Raw genomic sequence first — 26,499 nt, forward strand, 5'->3', positions numbered from 1 at the left:
TTGGGCCTTGGGGCCAGAAGTCTAGTACAGCGGGGAGGGCATTTGCCTTGCACACAACTGACCCGGGTTCAATCCCGGCATCCCATAGGGACCCCCGAGCACCTCCAGGAGTAAGTCCTGAGTGCAGAGCCAAGAGTGACCCCGGAGCACGTCCAGGTGTGACCCAAAAACAAAACTACAGCAGAGCAAGCCGAAGGGCACGGAAGCTCCGAGCCACGGAAACACCGAGGTTGGTGCCCACTCGCCCCCGCCCCCCGCCAGGTCAGGCCTGCCTGCGATCAAGGTGCCCGAGTGTCTCCAGACAGGATCTGCCTCAGCGGCTCGGTGCGTCATCTCAGCCTATCACCCAACTCGACTGGGATTGACTCTGGTTATCTCCTTGTCTGGTTATCTTGGGCATCTCAGGGGCCAGCCGCCAATCTCCGTCCTCCCACCTGGCCAGGGCGGGATCAGGTGTCAGCAGCTGGGCCCTGAACACCCCACCTGCCCGTCCAAACACAACGCGAGCCCAAAGGCCAGGCTCGCCCCCAACTCGTAGGACACGACCAAGCTAGGGGCCCCGGAGAGCACTGGGCCCGAGGATGGGTCCCAGAGATCCCCAAATCTCCCTTGATCGACGGCCTGGCCCAGCAATCTGCATCAACCACCGGGCCCAAGCTCTTTGCTTTCCTTCTGCTTGCTGAGCGAAACTTGGAGGGGAGGAACTCCAAACTTTTTTTTTTTTTTTTTGCTTTTTGGGTCACACCTGCCGATGCACAAGGGTTATTCCTGGCTCTGAACTCACAGGGGTTACTCCTGGCTCTGCACTCAGGAGTTACTCCTGGCATTGCTCAGGGGACCATATGGAAGCTGGGACTCGAACCCGGGTTGGCCACGTGAAAGGCAAACGCCCTACCCGCTGTGCTATCTCTCCAGCCCCGGAACTCCGAACCTTATATAGAAAACAATGTATTTCACAATGCCATTTCAGCCATTCTGATTGTTGGGGGGTAAATTCTAAGCAATCATGGTGCATCTTTTGTCAAAGTAATGAATGTAATCAATGTAGAGAAGAGTTAGTTAGAAATCATTTGCCTCATAGGCATTGGGTGGGTGGGAGGTGGGGTATATTGGGGTTCTTGGTGGTGAAAAATGAGTACTGGTGAAGGGTGAAGAAGACGGTGTTTGATCATTGTATGACCGAGACTTAAATATGAAAGCTTTGTAACTTTTCCCACAGTGATTCAATATATAAATATAAGAAGAAAAAAGAAAGAAAGAAAGAAAGAAAGAAAGAAAGAAAGAAAGAAAATTATGGAAAAAAATGTAAGGTGGAGCTCATGCCCAATTCAATCAGCTAATCAGTGGCTGAATAAATAGCAGTACTCCTACATAAAAACACAAACCATGAAACAAAAATCACTGTACCTGTGAGGCGAGTGCATCAGCAGCCTGATGGCGCCTCCACACTTCCAGATACCCCAAAATTGCTGTTGTGCCTTTGGCCAGACTCCAAAAACTTGGGGCAAAGGTTACCAAGAAAGTAAATGGCCAAAAGTTAGGTATGTGGGAAACACACCCACAAATCACCTCCGGCTCAGCTAGATCATTGGAGGCATGGCCTCTCTGGGTCCTGATTGAACTGCTTAATGACCATGATCCCAGAGACTCAGAAAAAATCTCGAAACCCAGTGGCTTTTGGCAGAAATGCGTCTGGTCCCTGCAGTGCTGGGCCCACGGTTTCGTGCCTTGGCCTGTTCCCTCTGGTGGCCCGGTGGCCGCCATCCTCCAGAGGCCACTGGACAGTCAGGCTTGGGACCTCAGTAACAAAACTTGTTGGGCCTCACAGGATGGGGGTGGAGCCAGTCCTGTCCTCCCCGTCCCCAAGAGACCCCAAGTCATTGCCCACGAACGGCCTTTCTGGCTCCTGATCAAGCTGCTTAACGACCATGATCCCAGAGACTCAGGAGCAATTCTCGGGAACCCAACAGGTTTTGACAGAAATCCCTCCAGATTTAAGTGTTCAAATGTCAGAATTTCAAAATCGTGCGGCCAGTACTGCAGCCACGAAACATCATATGTTATTCATAACCAGCAATAGAAAACAAATTGTCTACTGTTGCCTTTTCAGCAGATCTGAGTGTTGGGGCAAAATCTCAAATAATAATGGTGGGTCTGGTGTCAAAATATTGAATGTGATCAAAGTAGAGAGAGAGTAACTTGGAAATCATCTGCCCCACTGGTAGGGGGAGGGTGTGGGATGGGGATATACTGGGGTTGTTGGGGGTGGAGAATGGGCACTGGTGAAGGTACGGGTGTTTCATTGTATGACCGAGACTTAGACCTGAAAGCTTTGTAACTGCTCTCACAGTGATTCAATAAATAAAATCATAAAAAGTGAAAAAAAAAGTAAGGTGGAGTTCATGCACAATTCAATCAGCTAATCAGTGGCTGGATAAATAGCAGTACTCCTACATTAAAAAAAGGAAAGAGAGAGAGAGAGAAATCCAGAAAAATGCGGCAAATCTGTACCCCAAGCACACTTCTCCCCAAACGATCCGTTTTCCTCCACCCGAGATAAAGCCGACACGCTATGGGTCACATCCTCCTGCCACTGACCCCCAAAACCCGATGCTCCCTCCTCCCACCCTAGGGACTGATGGCACAAACTCCATCTTTGTGTCACGCCATACATGACACATTTGTCACTAGCACCTGATGACTCATTTCAGAACCTCAACAGAAGCCACAAAGATGGGGAGCACTGTTCAGGGAGCACCATGCAGGGGCTTCTCAGACCTTCCCTCTACCTCTGTCCCCCGCCTGTTCTGGGGAAGATGTATAGACAAATGGCCGGGGGTTGAGAACAGAGGAACCAAGCTGGGAGGAAGCGGTTGCTTGTGTTTTGTTTTCTCTGGTGGCCTCTAACTATGGTTCCTCTTAAGAGACAAAGAAGGCCACAAATAAGCAAACACTCTGACCTCGGTTAGCACCCAACTCTGATTGAACGCCAAGATCTGCTCTAAATGAACTTTGAAAGGGCAAGCTAAATATCTTTCAGGGAAGCAAATAACCTTGGGGGTTATCTGCTCTGGTACTAAAAATGGGGGGGAAAAGTCTGTTTTGTATCTCTTGAAAATGTCAGCTTGACTCAAAGGCAGTTCTATTTCATCCCGCGGTACAAATGCTTCCTCCCAGCTAGAGCTTTGGCTCACGTCTGTCCAGCATTTTCTGGACAGGGAAACACCAGCCCTGGGAGCTGTGGCGTGATGGGCAGCACCACACACCGTTCTATGAGGAAGTTACATAAAAATCAGTCTTCCGGTCCAAACAAAATGTCAGGAGCTGCAAACACAGTTCAAGACTATATATAGCCTGAAGGCACAGGACATATGCAAACGGCATCTATTCAATGTCATCAGCCAGCCCAGTCACCCACCTCACGCTGGCATTCAACTTCAAAATATCCAGATATAGGAAATTGTCACATGTAAGGGGGAAAAATCAGAGTTAGCAAGAGCTCGAAGAGAAGAGCAAGCCGGCAAACAGGACTGAGAGAAGGTGACCGGAGGTGAGGCAGGTCTCTGGCCTAACCCAGGTCCTAGCCCCAGCTGCCCTGCAGAACCTGCCAGGGGCGACCTCACATGCCTCAGAAGACGAACGGGCACCCCACATGCTATAGAATCCCCCCAACGCCCACAGTCGCTCAGTTCTGACTCACACCCGCCCTTCCATGCAAAAGACCCGAAGGAACAAGAATCCCAGGTCGAAGCTTCTAGTATTGGGGCTGGAACGATAGGACAGCAGTGAGGGCATTTGCCTTGCATGCAGCCAACGTGGGTTCGAATCCCAGCACCCCACATGGTCCCCTGAGCACCGCCAGGAGTAAATCCTGAGTGCAGAGCCAGGAGTAACCCCTGTGCATCACCGGGTGAAAAAATTAACAATAAAAATATAACACCGTGGAGATGTGCAGACTGGGGGCGGGGTGCAGAGGGAGACCTCCCAAAGAGTGGCCCAGAGTGAGCATAACATCCCCAAAGATTCCGTAGGATGGGTCCGCCAGGTCTGGGGTGCAGCCTCACACTTGAGTCTAAGCCACCCTGGTCAGGATGTCCAAAGAGTCCTCAGAAAAGGACCAGAAACTCTGCATTGGAGCAGAGTAGAGAGGATGATTCAGGGGAACGAGAGCATTAGGGGGCATCTTTCGAACTGCTCAAGGGCCCAGGTGACTGTTCAGAGCGGGAACTGTGTCTGCCTGCGGACAGCTAAGCCGGCTCCTGCCCAGCCCTGCCCAGCCCCGAGCACCCAAACAAAACATTCATTTTGAAAAACGGCGTATTACTACAGAGACGCCTCTAACAACTCCCACCCGGCGAGGCTCAGGGGATACCCCTGGCTCAGCACTCAGGAATTATTCTGGTGGTGCTTCGGGGACCATATGTGATGCCGGGGATTGAACCTGGGTCAGCTGCGTACAAGGCAAATGCCCTCCGAATATATATAGCTCCAGCCCTTGCAATTCCTCTTTAACAGCCCCTAGGGTCATAACTGGTGGTGTGTGGGTCCCTCCTGTCCTGAACTCGGGGCTCCCCAGGTGATGCTGGGGCTCTACCCCTCTAAGCTATCTCCACACCACCCAGAATTCCGTAAGTAAAGTGAAAAAAGGAAAGGCCCTCCCGTTGTTCGTCCATTTTCTCGAGTGGGCCCAGTAATGTCTTCATTGGAGACTTTGTTGTTACTGAGTTTGGCATATCGAATACATCACGGGGAGCTTGCCAGGCTCTGCCGGGCGGGCGAGATACGCTTGGTAGTTTGCCGGGCTCTCCGAGAGGGGTGGAGGAATCGAACTCGGGTTGGCCATGTTGGCTGCGTGCAACGCAAACGCCCTGCCGCTGTAATATCGCTCCAGCCATAATTCCATATTAAAAAAAAATTTGTTTACGTTAACCACAGGGGCCGATGGCACAGCGAGGCCCGGGTTCTTTCTCTTAAGGTGCTGCTGAGACCAACATGCTGAGGGAAAGGGTGCCCAGGAATCAGTTGATGCACCTGCGTTCTAGAAAGGTTGTGTCTTGAGACCAGGAGCAGCATACCACAAATCAACTCACACACCCAAGAAAGCAGGGAAACGCGGTCACATCTCAAACACACCTGCAAAAGCTTCCAATGTCAGAGGGCGCAGAGGCGCAGACAGGCACCGGAAGCGTTGGGGAAATGCACGGGTTCAGGCTGACTCCCTGGCTTGGCACTGGGGGCGACACTTGGCGGGGCTTGGGGGACCGTATGGGGTGCTTGGGAACGAACCCGGGTCTGCCAGGGGCAAGGCAAGTGCCCTACCCACCTTACTATCTCTCTGGCCCTGGTACGCTGTTTTTAGAAGACATTATCAAGCCGATGTGTTTCCTCCTTGCATCTTCCCCTTCATTCCAGTATTTATTTTCCCTTTCCCTCCCTTTCTCGCTGAGGCTGAGGGTCGCACACTCTAGGTGGTGGTTACCCACTTGGGGGGTGGGGGGTCTCACTCGGCCTGCCAGAACTCCAGCCATGCCCAATTTTCCCTATTTCCAGTGAAGAATATGCCATAGGAAAAACATCTGGTTGAAAACTCACATAAATCAATGCTTTTGGGTCTACAGATACTCTTAAGGGACTAAGCATGGAGAAACCTCACCGCACAGAAGATAGAGCCAGAGTTCTGGCCCGGGCGCCCCTAAGAGCCAAGCTGACACTTCGAATGAGAAATTTTTCAGAAGTGCTCCCTGTCATAAAGATAGTAAACAAAACATATAAAATCATATTTGTAAACAAAAATCCACCTTTCAGAAAAAGACAACATTTAAAAAAGAAAATGTCCCGGGGACCCGACAGATAGTTCAGTGCGAAGGTGCTTCCCAGGCATCAAAGAGTCAAATATGGACCCCTAGGGACCACCAAGAGTAATCCCTGAGCATCACCAGGTGAAGCCCCAAGCAAAAACCAAAGCAAAGCAAACAAATAAATATGTGCTGAAAATAACCAGTAGGAAACAGGCTGGGACGGGCGTGTGGGAGAAACAGAATTTCCCGCACACCCTGCACCCAGCCCTGAGGTCACACTGCAGAACCTCAAGAGTTTGAATGAAAAATGTAAGCAATTTTATTTCTAAAAATGAGAATGTAAGAAAAGAATCTTCAGGTCTTACCAAGACTCAATCAAGGGGAAAGGCGGGTCACGAAAACAAAATCACTCACAAACCTACGTTTCTTCTGCAGGCACCTGGGCAGCGGCTGCCACTCCTCGAAGTGGGGACCCGGGAGGATGTGCAGAAATTCCTCGATTCTGCGCCAACCAGGCCGGGAGAGCAGCTGGGCCAGCCGAATGCTGAGGGAGGCATAGCCGAGATGTCCGTGGGGTTCTGCGGAGGATTCGAGAGCGACACCTGGAGTCAACCAACTCCTCTCTGCCCAATGGGCCATGGGATTTCTTTTTGTTTGTTTGTTTCGGCGGAGGCCATACCCTGCGGTGCTCAGGGCTCCCTCCTGGTGCTGCACTCAGGGATCACAACCTGGGTTGGCCGCATTAAAGGCAAACGTCCTCCACGCTGCCATCCTGGATTTGACTTTGGGGAGGAACACAGTGTGCTCCAGCCTACCCCGCTCAGCCCTGCCATCTCCACCCTCTACCCAATTTCCCAATCTCTCTCTTCTCTCCTTCTCTCTCTCTCTCTCCCCCCCACTCCCGCCCCTACAGCTTTATGGATCAGACCTGGTGGTGCAGAGCTGACGCATGGCTCTGCCCTCACCTCTCCTGGCCCTGAGTCCTGTCTCAAACCAATCTCAGAAAGCTGCTTGGTGCCCCTGTGTGCTGGAAGGTGCCAGTGCCCGGCAGGACGTGCAGAGGGCAGGTGCGTGGCCAAACCCCAGCACCGCTGGGTCTGAACATTCAACTGTCTCCCCGGAAAAGATTCCATCCGACCCCCACAGAAGAAAAACTGTTCATCGATTTGGTGAGAAACTTCTCCTATAGAAACTTGGCCCACTGGGGGGAGGGAATGTGGAGAGCTCTAAGCCCAACCAATCTACTCTCAGGCATTCTTCCAGGGGGCGAGGCCCCAGGGCACAGCCAAGCCCAAATCTCCCAAGGGTGAGAGTGACAGCCCCCAGCATCACAGTCACCCCCAGTCTGAACCCCCCCCCCCCCCACAGTGACTCTGAATCCAGCAGCCCCAACTGCCCACAGTGAGTCAGTTGTGTTGGTCCCCAATCCTCTTACTTGAGGCTGGCCTTTTCCCTGACCAGAGGCTTCCTTGAGTCCAGACCAGCCTCCCCCGCCCTGAGGCCTAAGTGGACAAGGGCCCCCGCTTCCCACCCCCCAGCCCCCATTTTCAAAGAGCATCCCCCAAAAAGCCCCTCTCAGTCCTGGCTTCTGCAAGGGCAGCGCCTTCCCACCAGCAGGATGCCACACCACTGGGGAAATGTGTGTGTGTATGTCTATGTATGTGTCTGTGTGTGTATGTTGGTCCGCATGCATGTGCGTGAAGGCTCAGCTCGCCTATTAGATGGCGTGCATGTGCATGCGTGTGCATGAAGACTCGGCTCACCTGCTCATTCACATCGTCCATCCAGAGGCGCAGGGTCTTCCGGATGGTGGGGTAGCTGTTCCTGCCCCACTGCTGGGGCCGCAGCAGCCCGGCCTTCTCCAGGTTCTGTAACGTCAGGATGTGCTCGTAGCCGTATGTCTGCCAGAGAAGTTGGGGAGCCTGCTAGATCTCCCACTTCCGAAGAGGGAGCGAACATTTTCAATCTCATTTTGATACTATTGTTTTTGAGTCATACCCGGAAGCATGCAAGACAAGTGCCTGACCCCTTTCTAGCTCTTTTTTTTTTGTTTTTGTTTTGTTTTTTTTTTGCTTTTCAGGTCACACCCGGTGATCCTCAGGGGATACTCCTGGCTTTGCACTCAGGAATCACTCCTGGCGGTGCTCAGGAAAACGTATGGGATGCTGGGAATCAAACCAGGGTCGGCTGCGTGCAAGGCAAACGCCCTACCCGCTGTGCTATTGCTCCAGCCCCTTTCTAGCTCTTTGGACCCCACATTTTCACTTTACAGTCAGAATGCATGGGCCCAACGTAAGGAAGATAGATGACAGTGTACTGAAATAACTGAGTAAGAAAAGGAGGCCAACCACACCTCCTGACGTGCTATTGTCCAGATGTCTCCTTTGTTTTGTTTGCTTTTGCCCCCCCCCCACTTCCTGTGCTCAGGGATCAGTGCTGGTGGGGCTCAGGGAACCCATATGGGTGCCGGGGATCGAGCCCAGGTGGGCACATGCAAGGCCAACTGCCTTTTTAATAAATTTCTCCCTTGGCAAATGAGTCACTTAGAAACACTGACCTGGAGAATTTCTCTTTTGTAATAATCCAGAACCTTCTGCTTGACCCCACTGTTGCATACCGACTGCAGGCATATGAGCCTGAGCACCTTGATGAGTGGATGCTTCTGGGCGATGCAGTCCTCCATGTAACTGTTGACCTAGAGTCGTGGCAGATTCATGTGTGAGAGCCGGGTCTGGGCCTGCAGTCCTGGGCGTTCCCGGGCCCCTGAGAGGCCCAATCAAGGAGAGGCTGGAGATTGGCTCACGCTCCTGCCCACACTCCCTGGACAACCTAAGCTCCAGGGGCTACAGGCAGGTGCAACTGTCCCACTTGTCAGCGACACCTGAGCAGCATCAGTAAAGTAGCAGGGACTTGGGGAATTTGGGCGCTTGCTTGCTGCAAGTGAGAATGCGGGATTTATTGACAGGCAGACAGGAAAAGGGATCATATAACCCATGCTCTTAAATAATCCCTGATGGGCTTCAATAGTCTTGGGCTTCAGGGCTCGGTCTTGTTTCTCTGAGGACAGCAAACAGCAATGGAACACATGCGCGCGCACACACACACACACACACACACACACACACACACACACACACCACCCCCGGTCAACAGAAACCGATCCCGTGGCAGAGTCTCTTTCCGCACATTTTGCACTGCCCTGACAGGTATTTAGGCCAGACACAGGAATCAAAGCGATTCCTTTCCTACCTCGAGTTCTGTTTGCCAATCTCGTTAACTATCGGCTAAAACAGTTTTAGTGTTCACGTACCTGATCAGTGTCTATTCCAGACATAAACTCCTGCTCCACGGTTAACTTATCAAAGAAGTCTTCAGACGCTGAAACATAATTAACACATGAGCAACTCAGAAGTGGGTTAAATGCTCATTTCTCCCAGAGGCATGCAAAGTAGCAAGCAAGCACCAAGTTTAAGTCATCACCAGGAAGGCACATTCCAGAACAGAGAGGCTGACAGCCTGTGCCCCGAGGTGCGCCTAGACACAGAGCCCCAGGGCCTGGGCCCTAGAAGCTTCCCCTTCACACTAATTAAAGCAATTTCCCAAGGGCATTTTACTTTGGTTACACTGGGGGCCCCTCCCGGTGGTGCTCAGGGATCACTCCTGGCAGGCTTCGGAGACCATATGGGACTCCGGGATCCAACCCGGGTCGGCTGTGTGCCAGGCACTGCAGTACCGCTCCAACTCCAGCTCCTTGCCACATCAGACTGAATCCAACCTCAGCAAGTATTGCCAGGTCTGGCGAAGCAGTGCTGGCGCCACCCAGAGCCTGGGAGAGTCCTGCTGCACCACCTGACCCCGCAGAACCCAACAGTCACACTCGGAACATTTCTGTGAGGACACAGCGGCTGGCACAGGGAACAATGCACAAGTGAAAAAGTAGCCGGGGCCCCCCAGAAGTAGCAGGGAGCCAGTGACACACCCTGAGCCTGAGCCCGGGACAGGGCACTCACTCGTCACGTCCCTGATGAGCTCGGCGATGGAGGTGTGGTTGGCCAGGGAGCCCCGTGTCGCCTGCATGTGGGGTAGCTGGGAGACAATCTGCTTGATCTTGCCCACCGTCTTGACATTGTGCCTTTCCTGAGGGAGGGGAGAAGGTCACGACAGTACTGGGTACAGCACTCAGGGCCTCGCACACCTGTGTGTGTGCGTGTGCGCACACGCACACACACACACATACACGCACACACACACACATACATGCACACACACACACACGCACACACACGGGGCATGCCCCAGACACAGCCACAGCAGTGCTGGGAATGTACCCAGGACACCCATCCTCCCACGCCCCCCCCCCCCCCACACACACACACAATGTGCCCCAGCTCCAGCCCTGGTTGCCAAGAGTGCATTTTTAAGAATTTGGGTCTCTGGATTGCCCAGGACATGTTTGAATCACGTGCAAGGCAGTGCCCCGGCCTTCCTCCTGGCCTGGCACTCAGGGATCACTCCTGGCATGCACCGGGACCACATGGAAGGCTGGGGAGTGAGTCCAGGTCAGCTACATGCAAGGTAAGTGCCTTACCTGCTGTGCTATCACTCCGGCTCCCCCAACTTAATTTTTAGTGTGAGAAATGGACACAAAACGAATTAGGCTATAACCAGATCCCACAGCCACAGGAAAATAGAAAAGGCGGGTTGGTGGGTCCAGGTACTGCGACAGCCACATCCTGCAGCACTGGGAGACCATGTGGACGGGAGGGAGCCCAGGGCCCACGCAGGCCACACCTGACACTGCATGGTTCTTGCCAGGGATGTGGAGCTCAGCAAACTGTGCCTTGAAGCCACAAAAGCTAATGATCGTATAGCCTGAGACCTCAACAATAGCAAATCAAGTGTAAAACGTTTCCTGGGTCCAAGCTATACAGTGTGGGAAGCGCTTGCTCAGTGCCCGGCCTCCCCAGAGAACCCAGAGGCCTGCCAGGAGCCAGCCCTGAGCACTGGCAGCGGGAAGGGAGGGAACTGGACACAATGGAGAGCTCGGAGCTGGAACAGTGAATGCCTGACACTTCTTATCCATAGCTTTATAAGTCACGGTGAGGAAATAAAAAATTGAGGAACAAAACCCAAGTGAGACAAAAGCAACTTCAGAAATACAACAACCATGGGGTCAGAGTGACAGAACAGTGGCGAGGTGCTTGCCTTGCATGCGGCCAGCCTGGGTTCGATCCCCAGCATCCCATGTGGTTGCCTCAGCCCACCAGAAGTGATCCCTGAGCGCAGAGCCAGGAGTTAGCCCTGAGCACCTCTGGGTGTGCCTCCCCTCAAAAAACAAAACAAAAAAAAAAAACCCAAAGAAATACAAATACTGATATTGTGGAGATAACTCCTAAAAAAGATGAAATCAGGAAATCACCCTTCAAGGGAAAAAGTGATTTTTAAAAACTTCCCCCAGAGTTAAAAAATTCAGCTTCTATCATTTTACTGATTCAGGTTTCAAAAGTGAGCTGAACCCAAACTAAATGAGCAGCAGGAGGGCGCGAGGTGCTAAGGAAGCTGGGGGCCGGGGACTGTGCTCTCATTATCACACGTCTTCACAGCCTGCTCAGGCTGAACCCGGATTCCCTAGATGCAGGAGCTAGTGGAGATGCCGCCACAGCCAGCAGCTGGGAGGAAGGTGGGAGGGACAGGGAGTGCAGATGATGACTGGCAAAGGACCTGACACCAGGAGAGGGCCTGGCACCACCTTTCCCCGGGCGCCCACAGCCCGCCTGCCGCCTGGCGCCAGGCCCCAGTCACCTCAAAGGCGGCCAAGATCACCTTGGCCTTCTTGCTGAGCACGGCACCCACGGCGTTGAAGTTGCGGTCTTGGATCTCAGCGTAGAGTTCCTCGGCTGAGTTCAGCGGCAGCTTCTTGGACTCTGTGGGCAGGTCCTGCCCGTCACCCTGCCTCTTCAGGGCGAATTTCTCGGGTGGCAGCTTTACATGACCTGCACGGGAGGGGACACCCAAGTGAGACTCCAGAGACTTCCTGTCAGGGGAGAGCACTGGGCTTTGAGTCACTAGATGCGCACGAGCGTAGGACGCTCACGCTTTTCACGCACGGCTTCCCTGCCCTGGCCCGCGGGACGCCTCCTGCCACTGCCAGCCCGAACTGAACTCAGGATGGGGCCACCCGAGGAAACATGCCCCAGGGCGGCCTAACTGCAGGTCTGTCCTGCTGGCTCGTGCAAGTGCATGCCGTGTATACCGCCATTTCAACAAGCCAAGAGGAGCCCAGGATGGGGCTGGAGTGATAGCACAGCAGGGAAGGTGATTGCCTTGCACGGGGCAGACCCAGGTTCGAGTCCCAGCATCCCATATGGCCCCCTGAGCACCGCCAGGAGTAACTCCTGAGTGCAGCACCAGGAGTAACCCCTGTGCATTGCCAAGTGTGACCGCTGTCACTGTCCTGCCATTGTTCATCGATTTTGCTCAAGCGGGCCCAGTAACGTCTCCATTTTGAGACTTGTTACTGTCTTTGCCATAAAGAACACGTCACGGGTAGCTTGCCAGACTTTGCCATGCAGGCAAGATACTCTCCGAAAAAGAAAAAGAAAAGTCAAAAGAAAAACAAAAACAAAAACAAGATCCCAGGAATCATCTCAGCATGGAAGTTTGCTTGAGGCCGGAGACAGCTCCAACGGCTTCTTTCCTTTCTGTTTCCTTTCTCTGATTTTGGGGCCAAACCTGTCAGAGCTCAAGGCTTATTCCTGCCTCTTTGCTCTGGGCTAATTCTTGGCAGTGACTGGGGGAACCATATGCGGTCCTGGGGACCAAACTCACCCTAACTGCTGCACTGCCTCTAGCTCCAAGTTGGTTCCTTTCAAAAAATCATCTCCTCCACTTTCAACACAAATCCCGACGTGTCTACACACAATCAGCTCCACTGCTGTGGGTCCAGAGAGACGGGTCATCGGGGGCAGCGCACGCTCAAGTCCAGCTGTCTGTTCCTCTGAGAACTGCCCCGTGTGGGCCCTGAGCACTGTGGGGTGGGTGCTGAGAATCATAAAGCAACAACAAGAACTCCTGCATCGGAGAATGTGGGAGAGAAAGTGAACGACGGAGAAAAATACTTCTCAGATGCTTTCCAAATCCTAAGCCCCTCGGAACAGCCCGGGCACCAGCGTCTGGATACAGCATGCCACGGTGGCCGCGGGACCCGGGGCCTGAGCACATGCTGAGATACACGAGGTCGGCCAGACCTCGCATTCCAGCTCAAAGCAGAGGGGCAGCTGCTGGCCCAGGCAGCCTGCACGCAGCTCTGCACGGGCCTGCCATCGCCCTTGGTCCAGCCACGGGCGCAGAGCTGGGGGGTTATGGGGAAGCCCAATTTCTCCTTGTTTTTCAGATTTCTCTTAATTTTTTCTTTTTTGGGGGGGTCACACCCAGCAATGCACAGGAGTCACTAGTGGCTCTGCACTCAGGAATTACTTCTGGTGGTGCTCAGGGGACACTATGGGATGCTGGGAATCGAACCCGGGCTGAGCCGCGTGCAAGCAAAATGCCCTACCCGCTGTACTATCACTCCAGCACTCTTCCTTAATTAAATGTTTGATCAGAAGTAAGTGTGTGATGTGAAGAGACTGTGAGCTCCCCAAACGCCTTCCCCCCGGAGGCACCCCACAAGCCCCATCTCTCACACCTCCGCACCAGCCACCCCAGCACCTCTGCCAGATCCCTCGAGGGACTTGCAGAAGCACCAGGAGGTGGGGACACCTCGCACGGGGTGCTCCTGTGCCAGTGAAAGCTCAGAGCAGGAGTCTGGGGAGGGACTGTGTGTGTGGCATCACCCCCAGCCGCTGCCAGGCACAGCCCCGGTGGCCCCAGGGCCACAGACTGGCCCCACAGAGCAGAAAATCACCGAGATCAGCCCCACAGTCCCTTGGGCACTGCTTACGACTGTCCCCACAAAAGGAAGCAACTTAAGAAGTTATCCTTTGGAACAACTGGTAAAAAACAAACCGGAAACACCCCCCATAATCATGAAAGAGCAGGAAAACGCTTTGTTGTGTGGAAATGCCTCCATGTGTGGTCCTGTTCTGCTTCCGTGGCCGCTGTCACTGAGCCACGCATTCACCACTGCAGTGACATACACACTAACACACACGAACACACACACACACACACACACACACGCCATCGCAATCCACTCTGCGATAACCAGCTTGGCACACTGGACAGATAGCACTGTCTGGACTCAGCCACCACTCAGCAGCTGCAGGGCTCTATGTCCCCAGAGAGACCCCATGCAGTTAGCTGCATCCCTGTCCTTCCAGACCGGGGCTCTATCCCCAGGGCTGTTTCCCCAGCCCCCGGCCAGGGCCACTCCTGAAGTCGCCGGAGTTACCCCTCTTGCGGCCTAGGGCTCCCTGTTCTGAAGAAAAGACACGAATCAGACTGTGGGAAACTTCTCAGACTGTATCCCAGCAGGAGATACTCCCGGCTCAGTGCTCACTCGATGAGGCAGGAGCGCAGATGGAACCGAGTGCTGGCTGTGCGCCTGGCACTAGCCCCGTGAGCTTTCCTAGCCCCCACTCAGATCTGAAATGCTACAGAATCTAACACCCGGGGCCAAAGCCCCCTGACCTCAGACCCAGGCACCCCTCAGAAACGCTCTATTCCTCACGCCTCCCTGGGCGGCCTGAGCAGCGGGGCTGCACACCGCATGGCCCTCTGCACAAGGCCTTCGCCTCAGTTTCCCCGATGGTGTCCTGGCTCGAGCTCGCTTTAACCTTGGGCTGAAAGTCAGTGCCTGACATTTTCAAGTATTCTGACTTATACACAAATGCCACACCTTTAAAAACAGACACTTTTGAGATTGATTTTACTCAGCTAACCTATTAGTAAATGATGTCGCTTCACTTACTGTTCTGGAAGCCATAAATTTCATCGACGAGTCCTTCATATGTCAGCTGAGTCGCAAGGGGCGTTAATGAATCCACATTTCAATCAAGCAACAAGAGGTTATCAAAAACAGGAAATATTGAATTCTGACTTTCTGTAAACTCTCTCTTCATCCTCATCATCATATTGGCCACTTGCTGGGAACAAAGTACAGAGTCAGGGAGAGCCTTTTTAGCAATGGGCGGATTTTAAAATGAAGCTAAAAAGATCCCGGCAATCCAAAATTTAAAAATAAGGCGGAAAAAAATGGAACAATAAAATAAAACAAGACAGGCCCGAGACAGTATGGTGGGTAGGATGCTTGCCTTGCAGGTGGCTGACACAGGTTCAATTCCTGGCACCACGTACGATCCCTCAAACCCTGCCAGGAGTGAGCCCCGAGCACTGCAGGGTATGGAGAGGGCGGGAGGAGGGAGAGGGCGAGAGAGGGAGGGAGAGTAGGGATGGAAAAGAAAAGATAAAGAACAGAAAAGAGAAAAGGAAAGAGGGCTGGGAGACAGCAGAGGGGCCAGGGGTCACGCCTTGCACGCAGACAGACTCATTTTGGTGGCCCGAGCACAGAGCCAAGAGCACTGCGAGGTGGAGCCCCAAACCCCACCCGCAGGAGAGAGGCCTCCCTCCCCGCCCCGGCTCACCCTGGCGCACTCGCCCTTGCCGAATCTCTAGGGAATGGTCCCGTACAGGCCAGCAGCTTCATCAGGCCCTTGGTCGCGTGGTACAGGCCCGTCTGGTCGCTGTCCAGGTAGCACTCCTGTGGGAGAGGGCCAGGCGCGTGGGCACAGGCTCTGTGAGTCAGCAGCGAGGCCTCAAGGCAGCATCTCTACTGCGGGCAAGCATTGCGGGCGGGCGAGGAAAGGCTGGCCTCCGCCTGCCCGCGTGACCACACAGCAGAACACTCTGGGCTTGTGGAAGGGCAGGCAGCCTCTCCCACATACAGCAGCGAGTGTCACAGGGGACAGCAGGAGGGCAGCCACGGTCTCGGACAAGGGCCACAAGGTCCATTTAACACACAGACAAAAAGAAACATCTTTGGCCCAGAAAGAGCAAAGAGCACGCACGCGCCGCCCAGCCGGGTGGTTCAGCAGGGCTGACAGAGAACACACGGTCCCAAGCGGGGCCTCAAGATCTCTCCTGTGCCTCAATCCCTTCATCCAGCAAGTGCGGAGAGCAGAGGAGGGAAATCACGCAACGCGCTTCACCTGCACTCCACCTGATGGGGCGGCACTGCTGGTGCCCATTGGGACTCTCTTTTTATTTTTTTTCTTTTTGGGTCACACCCGGCAATGCACTGGGGTTACTCCTGGCTCATGCACTCAGGAACTACTCCTAGTGGTGCTCGGGGGACCATGATGGGATGCTGGGAATCGAACCCGTGTCGGCCGCATGCAAGGCAAATGCCCTACCTGCTGTGCTATTGCTCCTCATCATGGAATCTTTGACCCTGTCTAAGGCAGCAGCCAACAGGCGTGCACCGTAGAGGCGTGAGGACGAGGGGTGCAGACTGAGGGCGGGGTAGAGAGGGAGACCTCCCAGAGAGCCTAGCCCAGATTGAGCATAACATCCCCAAAGATCACGTAGGATGTCTCTGCCAAGTCTGGGGTTCAGCCTCACACTTCAGTCCAAAATATCCTGGTCGGGATGTCCAAAGAGTCCTCAGAAAAGGACCAGAAACTCCGCATTGGAGCAGAGCAGACAGGAAGATTCAGTGGAAGGAAAGCATTAGGGGACCTCTTTCAAACAGCTCAGGGGCATAGGTGACTGTTCAGAGCGGGAACTGTGTCTGCCTGCGGACAGCTAAGCCAGCTCCTGCCTGGCCCTGCCCAGCCCCGAGCACCCAACAAAACATTCATTTTGAAAAACGGCGTATTACTACAGAGACACCTCTAAAAACTCCCACCCGGTGAGGCTCAGGGGATACCCCTGGCTCTGTACTCAGGAATTATTCTGCTGGTGCTTCGGGGACCATATGGGATGCAGGGGATTGAACCTGGGTCAGCTGCGTGCAAGGCAAATGCCCTCCGAATGTATATAGCTCCAGCCCTTGCAATTCCTCTTTAACAGCCACTAGGGTCATAACTGGTGGTGTGTGGGTCCCTCCTGTCCTGAACTCGGGGCTCCCCAGGTGATGCGGGCTCGGGGGCCGTCGTGGCTCAGGGCGAGAGAGAAGGCGTGAATGCAGCATCCACGGGCAGATGTGGGGCCCGTGGCAACGAACTGTCTGGGGTCTGTCTGTTGGGATGTCCTTGCCCCGCCCACGCAGGGCCAGGAGCAACCCTGGGTGTGACTGAGAAAGCTCCTATCCTCAGCTGGGGTGACCAAGCCGCTTCCTCAACGCTTCCGCACTGCTGACTGGGAAAGGGAGCAGAGAGGCCGCTCCCAGACCTGCAATGGCTCGGATGGAAGGCAACCCCTAGTCCTGTCACCACACAGGGCCGGGCAGGCCCCCGTCCTGTCACCACACAGGGGCATGCAGGCCTGTGTCCTGTCACCAAACAAGGCCATGCAAGCCCCTCCCTGCTTCATGACTGGGGTGGGGAGAGACCATCGGGGAGCCCAGGAAAGTTCTGGATTCCACAGGATGAAGCCCAGAGCCATGAGCAAACCCACAGGGAGCTGGGTGACAGCAGCCCAGAACCCAAGCGAGCCCCAGGTTCTTTCTCTTAAGGTGCTGCTGAGACCAACATGCCGAGGGGAAGTGGTGCCCGGAAATCTGGTGATGCATCTGCGTTCTCGAAAGGTCGTGTCTTGAGACCAGCAGCAGCAGTACCACAAATCAACTCACATGCCCAAGGAATGCAGGGAAACGTGGTCGCGTCTCAAACACACCTGCACAAGCTTCCAATGATAGAGGGCGCAGAGGGCGCAGACAGGCACTGGGAGCTTTGGGGCCGTGCACGGGTTCCGGCTGACTCCCTGGCTTGGCACTGGGGGTCACACCTGGCGGGGCTTGGGGAACCGTATGGGGTGCCAGGGAACAAACCCGGGTCTGCAAGGAACAAGGCAAGTGCCCTACCCACATTACTATCTCTCTGGCCCTGGTACGCCGTTTTTAGAAGACATTATCAAGCTGATGTGTTTCCGCCTTGCATCTTCCCCTTCATTCCGGTATTTATTTTCCCTTTCCCTCCCTTTCTTGCTGAGGCTGAGGGTCGCACACTCTAGGTGGTGGTTACACACTTGGGGGGGGGGGTCCCCACTCGGCCTGCCAGAACTCCAGCCATGCCCAATTTTCCCTATTTCCAGTGAAGAATGTGCCATAGGAAAAACATCTGGGTGAAAACTCAAATAAATCAATGCTTTTGGGTCTACAGATTATCTTAAGGGACTCAGCATGGAGAAACCTCACCCCACAGAAGAAAGAGCCAGAGTTCTGGCCCGGGCATCCCTAAGAGCCAACCTGACACTTTGAAAGAGAAATTTTTCAGAAGTGCTCCCTGTCATAAAGATAGTAAACAAAACATATAAAATCATATTTGCAAACAAAACACAACCTTTCAGAAAAAGACAATATTTAAAAAAGAAAAACTCCGGGAGCCAGATAGATAGTATAGTGGGAAGGTGCTTCCCTGGCATCAAAGAGTCAAATATGGACCCCTGAGGACCCCCAAGAGTAACCCCTGAGCATCATCAGGTTAGGCCCCAAGCAAAAACCAAAGCAAAGCAAACAAATAAATCACTTATCACTTAATCACTTAATCCCCGTTATTCATCGATTTATTCGAGCGGGTGCTAGTAATGTCTCCATTCATCCCGGTTGCGTGCTAGCGTAGCCCAATGGTATCTGTTCGTTCTAGCAACATGCAGAGCCTTAAACCGATCATTTAGGGTCTTGACGAAGAAGTCTGACCATCTTATAGGTGGGCGTCCACGTGATCTTTTGATGTCTCGTGGAATCCAATCAGTAATGGCTCCAGTCCAGCGGTTGTCTGTAAACCTCATTACGTGTCCAGCCCATCTGATTTTTGATGTCTTGGCAAATGAGACAGCGTCCCTGATTCTTGAGCGTTGACGAAGATCAGAACTCCGGATTCTATCTCTCATTTGAGTGAATCGTGATATTCCAAGCATAGTTCTTTCGATTCCTCTTTGAGAGACCCGAATAGCTTTCTCATCCTGTTTTCGTAGGGTCCAGGTCTCTGAGGCATATGTTAATGCAGGAAGAATAGTGGAATCAAAGAGATGTGTTCGTAGCTGGAGGTTCTTTGTCCTTTTAGTTATTTCTTCAATGTTCTTGAAGGCATTCCAAGCCACTCTCTTCCTCCTGCGCAACTCAGGTGCCAGGTCATTCATCATGTTGATTTCTCGACCTAGGTATATATAACCGTTGCATTCGGAGATGGTGGTTCCGTTGAGAGCGAATGGAGCGCCAGGAACAAGGCTGTTTCTCATAAACATTGTCTTCGTAAGATTCAGCTGTAGTCCGACCTTTCCACATTCACGGTCAAATTCGTTCAGCATTTGTGCCGCTTGGCTGATGTTTGGTGTTATTAGAACGATGTCATCAGCAAAGCGGAGGTGGTGTAGTTGCCGACCATCTATCTTCACTCCCATGTTTTCCCATTCCATCGCCGCATGATGTTCTCGAGGGTGGCACTGAAGAGTTTTGGTGAAATGGTATCACCCTGCCGAACCCCTCTCTTGATATGGATGATTACTTCTTTGTAGAATGGTGAGATTTTGGTAGTGAATCCGCAATAGAGCTCACGAAGGATCCTGATGTATTGAGTTTGTACGCCCTGATTGGCTAGGGCTTCCATGACCGCTTCCGTCTCAACAGAATCAAAGGCCTTCTTTAAATCAATGAATGTTAGACAGAGCGGCATCTTGAACTCCCGAGGTACCTCAATGAGCTTGGTTATTGTGTGGATATGGTCGATGGTACTGAATCCTTTTCGGAATCCAGCTTGTTCACATGGTTGTCCTTCATCTAGTGTTCTGCTAATCCTATTCAGGATGACTCGAGTGAATAGTTTGTAGATGACAGACAATAGGCAGATTGGGCGATAGTTGCCAATGTCGTGGGTGTCTCCTTTCTTGTATAGTAGTACAGTCCTGCTGGTTTTCCATTGGGATGGAACCTTGCATTCAGACAGGTAGCGTGTGAAAAGTCGAGCCAATGTATTGATGAGTACTGATGGTAAGTTCTTCAGTTGTTCAGGTCTGATCTTGTCTGGGCCAGGTGCTCTTTGTTTCTTTACCGACGAGATGGCATGTTGGATTTCGGAAGGGAGAACATTGGGAACGACATATCCATCATGTGGTATGTGGTATGTGGGCAAGTGGATGTGGCTATTAAAGAGATCTGAGTAGAAGTCATGAATAATCTTCTCCATTGCCCTTCTGGAAGATGTGATAGATCCATCATGATGTCGGAGGGCAGTCATCTTGGTTTTGTAGTTCGTGAAGGACAGGCGGGCATTACGAATGTTTTTCCCAGCTTCTGCTGCATCTACCAGTACTGCAGCTCTCCTGTTTTTGAGGTCATCCTTGATGGCTTCTCTGCACTGTTTTGCCAGTTCGGATGTTCGCTTGTGGTTGCCTGAGGCATGTGCCAAGCCACGTTGGCGAATAAGTTCAAGAGTGTTCGAAGAAAGACGGTTTTTTGTGGTTATTTATCTCTTGGCATTCCTTACACAATCATGGAGGTGCTGAATCATTCGATCGTATTCCTCATCAATGTTGTCAATGACGGCATCTTCCCATGTTGCTGCAATAGAGCCAAAGAGCTCCCAGTTGGTGGTTGTTCTGGGAGTCCTCTTCTTAAACCTTGCATTCTTTTCTCCTCGTTCTGTGAGGTAGAATTTTGCACGAAGAAGACGGTGGTCTGATCCCGTTTGGAATTTTGGGACAACAGCAACATCGGTTAGGCAAAACCGCCGATTGAATATGATGTGGTCTATTTCATTGTGGAACCGTTCATCGGGAGACTCCCATGTCCAACGTTTAGATTCAGCCTTTTGGAAATATGAGTTACCATGGAATGTTTTGGTTGACATGATGAACTCAGACAGTCTGTCACCCTGTTCGTTCCATTCCAGGCCATGGGTTCCGATGTGGAGTGCATCGACTGATCTTCTTGGTCCTATCTTGGCATTAAAATCACAGACAATGATCTTGTAGAAGGTGTGATCTTCTTTATAGAACTTCTCCAGCTCCATGTAGAATTTCTCAGTTTCTCTTTCACCATAACTGGGTGTTGGTGCATAGACAACAAAGATAGAAACTTCCGGTAGTGAGCCACATTTATTCAAGTGTAATCGTCCGATTCGGGTTGTTAGGCATTCGAATGAATCAATGCTCATGAGTAAGTTTGTATTGACAAGGATACCAACACCACCGACGCCTCTTTTATCACATGTTCCAAGGAACAGTTCTTCTCCGGTGTCGAAAACGGCATGATGGGATTGATGTCTTCTCGTTTCGGTCAGACCAATGATGTCGTACTTGATCTTTTGCACTTGTACCATAAGGTCTTCAATGGATGCAGTAGATGCCAGCGTACGAGCATTAAAAGTACAGACAATCATTTTTGTTTTTCTGCGTTTTGGCAGCCTATGTCTGCCTTGGTGTTTTATCAGCCTCTCCTTCCATATCCTTCTCGACTCTGCATATTCAGGGTTAGGGAAATGAGATCCATTTATTACTGGATTTGGCATATCAATTTGGTCTATTTGGCATAGACCACGGATAGCTTGCCAGGCTCTGCCATGTGGTATTTAAGGTACCCTGAAAACTTAGAGAAAAGTAAATAATATTCGCGGCTGCGCGCTCTCTTGGGTTTACACGGCAGTTGGAGGGTGTAACTGTCTAGCTACTGACAGGTCCAGTCCCAAACCATGCAGGCTTGGAGATCTCAAATAAATCACAAATAAATATGTGCTGAAAATAACCAGTAGGAAACGGGCTGGGACGGGCGTGTGGGAGAAACAGAATTTCCCGCACACCCTGCACCCAGCCCTGAGGTCACACTGCAGAACCTCAAGAGTTTGAATGAAAAATGTAAGCAATTTTTTTTCTAGAAAATGAAAATGTAAGATAAAAGTCTTCAGGTCTTGCCAAGACTCAATCAAGGGGAAAGGCGAGTCATGGAAACAAAATCACTCACAAAGGGCTAACTGGAAAAACGCAGTGACAGACTTGACTCTTTCTGGCTGGAGCGGCCCTGCCTTCCACTCTCAAAGCTTCCTCCACAGCCACAGTCAAGTCAGGGTGGGACGGGCACAAGGACAAACATCGAACAGCAGCAGAGAAACACCAGAAATCAACACATTTAAGGCCAATTGATTTTTGAGAATTCAGTAAGGGCAACAACAATTTTAAGCCAATTTGTTGGAACAGGAGGTTCTGCATAAGCAAGAGGAGCAGCGGCCGGAGAGACAGCACAGGGGAAGGCGCTGGTCTTGCACGCAGCCAATCTGGGTTCTAGCCCCAGCATCACATATGGTCCCCGAGCATGCGCAGGAGTGATCCTTGAGCACAGAACCAGGAGTAAACCTTGAGCACTGCTGGGTGTGGACCAACTCCCATCTCTCCCCAAATGGAAGAAACTGGACACTTCCAGGAATCACTAAAATGCCAGTGTGAGTGTCACCATCGCAAACGAGGCAGAAACGAGTGTCAAGTTCAAAGGCCAAACACTGAACTTACTCTGAAGGCGCCCTCCGACTCCATGGAGAGAAGGTCCCCGTCGAAGGGAATGAGGTCCAGGCTGTACTCCTCCCTACAGATGAAGGAGCCCAGGACGCCCAGGTCCTTAAGCCGCTGCTCACACAGCAGGCTACGCCGGGGCACAAACAAAATGTGGAAATCTCTTGTGGGGCCACGTCTGTCTTCACTGCAAGAGAAGGACCGTGCCTTGGCACGAGGCCCCGATGCAAGTACTGCTCCCCAGGGCCCCACCTGTGCCTGACACACAGTGGGCTCTAAAGAGACGCTTATCAGCTAACCCCCCACTACTGACTCGGCCCAAGTTTCGAGTTTTCCTGCTCTCTTGATGTGATGCTTTTTCTGGAAACCGCTGACCTGTGCTCTGCCAAGGGGCAGTGCTGCTTCTCTTGGGCCATTGATGGGACATGAAAACTCTCAGGGTTGGGGCTGGAGCAACAGCGCAGCGGGTAGGGCGTTTGCCTTGCACGCGGCTGACTCGGATTCGATTCCCAGTTCCCAGCATCCTATATGGTCCCCTGAGCACCACCGGGGGTAATTCCTGAGTACAGAGCCAGGAGTAACCTCTGTGCATTGTCGGGTGGCACCCAAAAAGAGAAAAAAAAACCCCAAAACCTCTCAGGGTTATTGAAATGGACATCTGTTTCTTGCAGAAAAAAAAATGTTTCTATTTAATCAAGCGATGTCTCTAGGAAAATAAATGGTTGCTTCACACCGTGCCCGATCTTGCACAAATACCCCGCATGGTTTTAAGTCCGTTCGTAGGGGCCACGTCGATCACACGTAATGCAGACTGGGCTGGTGCACTTCCTCCATAAATGCTGCAGCATTAAACTTTAATCAGCTTCTCCTGACGTTGCTTATGAAATTTGAGCATATGGTATTCAGTACTTGAAAAAGAACCACTAGCTGTTTTTCTTTTTATAAAAATACCTGGGTCCTTCTACTGAGACAGGCCGGAGCTTCCTACTGTCCTGAGAGAGTGGGTTTCTGTGGTTTGCCCTGCCTCCCCAAGCCCCAATCCACAAAGTTTCCCATTCTCTATTTATAGTTTTTGGGCCACACCTGCAGGTGCTCAGGGATAACTCCTGGCTATGCACTCAGAAGTCACTCCTGGAAAACTTGGGGACCACACTGGGTTCCGAGGGTCTATCCTTGTCTGGCTGCAGAGTATCCTACTCCTGACCCCCCATTCTCCTCCGACACACTCTCACATCTGTCCAAAGATCCACTTACTAAAGCGCTGGCAAGCAAAGGTGTCCTGATGAGCACTAAAACCACTAGAGGAATGATTCCGTATGGACCAAGCATCAGTTCTGAGATACCTAAGCACATTTTCAGCAATTATATCCATCAGTTCTAGCCGGGCTCTGACGAAAAAAATGATATTCTTGACATCCGCTGCTTGCAAGCGGCTTCCTTTGAGTGTGAACATTTACTCCACCTCATGTTCCTAGGAAAGCACACATACAAATGGTGAACAGAACCCCTAAAGCTTAGCAGCTGACCCTAACTCAGACATCACTGCAGGCAGCCAACCCGGGTTGGATTGCCGGCCTCCCACACCGTCCCCAAACACCACCAAGAGTCATTCCTGAGTGCAGAGCTAGGGGTAAGTCTGAGCACTGCCAGGGGTGGCCCAAACAAAACAGACCAACAACAAAAACTCAGGTGTTCTAACACTCCCACTCCAAAGCACAGTAGACTGTAGTGTTGAGTCAGAGAATGCAGGGGTTACGGTACATGCCTGACACATGACTGCCAACTTCGCCCCCTGGCACCACAAGGGTCTCAAGCATTGCCATGTGCATCCCAAGAGAGGCCACTGGAGTGGCCTGGGATATCCCTGCCACCACAGCGCCAAGCCTCATCGAACTGCTAAGACTCACCACCAGGAGGTGCCCAGGGGCAGTGCTCAGGAGACCTGGGGCTAGGGAGAAAGTAGAGTGGTGAAGGTGCTTGCTTTGCATTCAGCTGACCCGGGGTTCTATCCCCAGCACCCCATACTGTCCACTGAGCACTGCCAGGAGTGATCCTAAGTGCAAAGCCAGGAGTAAGTCCTGAGCACTGCCTGGCACGAGCCCCCAAATAAAATTCAAAACCACTTTAGGATAAAAATTTAGATTCCCCAAAGGCAGGTGTATAAATTCAGGCTGAAGTAACCATTCCTGTGTTTAAAAAACTTTGAGCCACATGAAGTAACAATCAGAAGACATGCCGCTCCGTCAAGGAGAAGAGGGGGGTGCACACCCACCCTTGAAAGGTCCACTGAAGGCTCCTATGCTGCCCGAGCCCCTGAGTTGCTTGTGCCCATGTAGCCGAGCAAATGCGGTGCCCGCAGCTCTCCTTGAGATGGGGACTTTTGTGCTTTCCTTTCTAATGTTGGGATGTGTGTAGGGGCTCTCTCTGTCTTTGGAGAAGCCCACGGTCTCTCCTGAAATGCTACTCTCTCTGCTCGTCCTCTTCCTAAAGGTCACCAAATAAAATGTTTTTTTTACTTCAAATAAATAAACAAAAGGTCCACAGAAGATAAAACATTTACCACTCATAACAGCGTCAGTGATTCTAAAAACCAGACAGCTCTGCACACCACTTACTCCAGAAGTGGAACATCATATTACTCTTGCTAGAGTCCAGAATGACAGTTTCAAATAAATAATAATAACCAAAACCTTTTTACCTTTAGAAGTGAGTACTGTGCAATCAAGCCAAATGGTCCTGTGAGATACTCATCTCAAACTATTGCCTGCGGGAGAGAGAAGCATCCCATTCTTTTAGTAAAAGGGATTTCAATAACGGCCAACAGCAAACAACAGTCATTTGCAAACTCTGGACAAACAAAACTTGCCGTTAGCAATAGCTAACCACACTCCTATTTTGTGGCCTGAAGAAAAACAGCGTCAGGGCAAGGGGTGCTACTGGCCACGGAAGCACATTCACTGTCATCCACAAAGAGTGTGTATGCAGTGTCCTGGGGTCAGACTGGGGTCATGAACCCCGTGGGTGAACTGCCAAGGAAACCTTTCAACCCAGCATGTAACAGGCATCATATAATCCAGCATCAATCAAATGAAAACCTCTCGTGTAGGTATCCCATAGGTATCTTAATTCTGAGAGAGTATTTGGAAAGCTGGGACAGTGTCAGGTGCCCCTGAGAGAGTCAGGCCTCCAGCTGACCTTCGCCTCTACCTAGGCAAGGATGGTGTCACTGGGGGCCAGGATGAATGCCAAGCGGCCTGTGAGCATTTCGCCTGTGCGACACCAGGGTCCTTTTTCCCCATTTGGCATAACTGATTGCGCGAACCGTGGAGGAACAGGCAGCTGGGAGAAGTGGTACCCAGGGTAGCATGCAGCGCCACCCCGCACACGGGGACAGCGGGGAGTGCCTGGACGCGGGGCTGTAATCGTCCTGCTGAGAAGGACTCAGGTCACTCCCATTTTCCTTCCCAGAGCCAGGCCACAGGGGCGGGGAGCACAACGCCCCCTCTCTCGGGGCTGCCGACTCTGGGTGGCGCCCCCAGACCCAGAGGCCGCCACCCGCCCCGGCTGTCAGCTTGCTGCCCGCGCACATGTCCAGGAACTCGCGCAGCACGTTCAGGTTCACCCGCCTGACCACAGGTGCGTGGCCTTGGCTCCACTGGGCCCCGCCGCCACGTGACGCCGCGGTCACGTGAAAATAGTGACATCACACCCCCTCATCTCCCTCCATCCCGCTAGGGGCGCCGGGGGTGCCCCACGGAGCCAGGGCACAGGCTGCCGAGACTCAGCGCTTCCCGGGGGCTGTACAGACCCCCCAGACCCCCAGCAGAGCAGGGGCACAGTGCTGCCTCTGCTCCCTTGGAGGGACCCTCCCGGGAAGCTGGGAACGGGGGAACGAGGGCGCCCTGGCGTCATCTCCCCTGCACTGCCAGCTGGCCTTGCGAGGGCATGTTCCCCCCCCCCGCCCCACCCCGGCTCCTGGGAGCGGTCTCAGGGGGTCCTCGGGTTCCCCTGGCCATCACCGGGTCCTGCCCAGTGAGGGACCGACCAGCAGCCCCAGCAGGCCGGTGAGCGGCTCACGGCGCCCTCTGCTGGCCGCCGTGCGAAC

At 52.5% G+C, this 26,499-nt stretch overlaps 1 pseudogene; it reads right to left on the reverse strand.

Annotated features, from left to right (window-relative positions):
- Positions 1–6,224: 6,224 nt before the first annotated feature.
- Positions 6,225–26,121, reverse strand: LOC130024574 (vacuolar protein sorting-associated protein 33A-like; annotated as a pseudogene).
- Positions 26,122–26,499: the final 378 nt, after the last annotated feature.

Source organism: Sorex fumeus, unplaced genomic scaffold (assembly GCF_029834395.1).
Source record: "Sorex fumeus unplaced genomic scaffold, SorFum_2.1 ptg000029l, whole genome shotgun sequence".
Taxonomy (NCBI): Eukaryota; Metazoa; Chordata; class Mammalia; order Eulipotyphla; family Soricidae; genus Sorex; species Sorex fumeus.